At 17.6% G+C, this 1,514-nt stretch overlaps 1 protein-coding gene across 1 annotated transcript in view; it reads left to right on the forward strand.

The window, feature by feature from the left end:
- Positions 1-1,514, forward strand: part of LOC102672546 (natterin-3-like) — a 27,984-nt gene that overhangs the window by 7,205 nt on the left and 19,265 nt on the right. The window lies entirely within an intron of this gene.

Raw genomic sequence — 1,514 nt, forward strand, 5'->3', positions numbered from 1 at the left:
ATTTATTAAGCATTATAAAATTATTATGTTCGCAAATTTATTTCTAAATAATATTTAATATAATATTATACAATTTAAAGAAAAGTTTTCGTGAATTTTTTTTATATGAACATGAATTCCTATTAATTGAATAAGAAATCATAATTTATGAAGGAATTAATTAAATGAACAACTCCTATTACATCAATAGTTTGATTATTTAAATTACATATATTTATATATCTATATGATTACGAATATATTTATCTCTTGATAAATTAATATAAATAAAATTCTATTTTATTATATTATCGGATATTAAAATATCGGACGATAAAACTATAAAGTAAACTATAATGTAAACTTTTTTAATTTACTTTTGAAAATTTATCAAAACACAAATCTCATCATTAAACAAGAATAGCGATATCATATTATTTAAGTATATCGATTTTTACACATTGATCGCGTAAATCATATATTTCATACAGAAATATAATTTTTGATTCATCAGAACGATAATATAACAAACTATTAAATATTATTGCATTTTTTCTTTTAAAATTCAAAACATTAAAAAATAAAATCGCCATTCATATATGATTAAAATTATTTCTTATTGAGATATAATGTATTAAGATATACATATATATTGTATATATATTTTCATATTTTCATTGATAATGAGACACATTATATCGTGATACATTATCATTTATATTACATATTATTAAAAAATAAACTGATTCATCATTTGAAGATTTTTCGTCATCACATCAAGAAAATAACATGATGCAATTAAGTTAATTTGGGTTCGGAAATATTGTATTATTCTAATATTGATTTATTTTTATTACAAGAAAAATTTTTTGTATTTTTTTGTATATTATAATGTGATTTATTTTCTATTTTGATACTGATTGATATGGAATACAATGTTGATATGGAATAAAATGATAAATCACTTCACTGAATAATATTTAATGATATAAGGACAATATAACGAGTATTTAAGTCACTTTATTTATCAATTAGGTACTATCAACGACTATCAATTATCAACAATTAATCATAAAATAAAAATAAAAATAATTACTATAAACTCATTTATCAATTACAATCAATTATCATTGACTATCATTATTATATTATATAATATTTATAATTTTATAATATATAATATATTATATTATATAATATAAAATAATATTGTCTAGTATGCAATCAAATGATGATTTTTTGAATTATCAATATTGTTACAAATTGTGAAATCAGTTCAATTCTAATATCTTAAATCTTTTTTTCTTTAAAATTATAAGTTATAAATAAATATAATTGATGATATTTATTAAAATATTAATAGTTGCAATAGAAATATTTCATTTTTCAGTTNCAAATTTAGCAAATTGAAACATTGAACCAGAAAATCTCATTTTCGAAGAAATCAACACTAAAAATCTAAAGAATCTAAAGAATAAACATGCATGACTAATTATAATTATTTAAATCAATATTATTGTACAAGATTGTAAAAT

Source organism: Apis dorsata, unplaced genomic scaffold, assembly GCF_000469605.1.
Source record: "Apis dorsata unplaced genomic scaffold, Apis dorsata 1.3 scaffold_529, whole genome shotgun sequence".
Classification (NCBI taxonomy): Eukaryota; Metazoa; Arthropoda; class Insecta; order Hymenoptera; family Apidae; genus Apis; species Apis dorsata.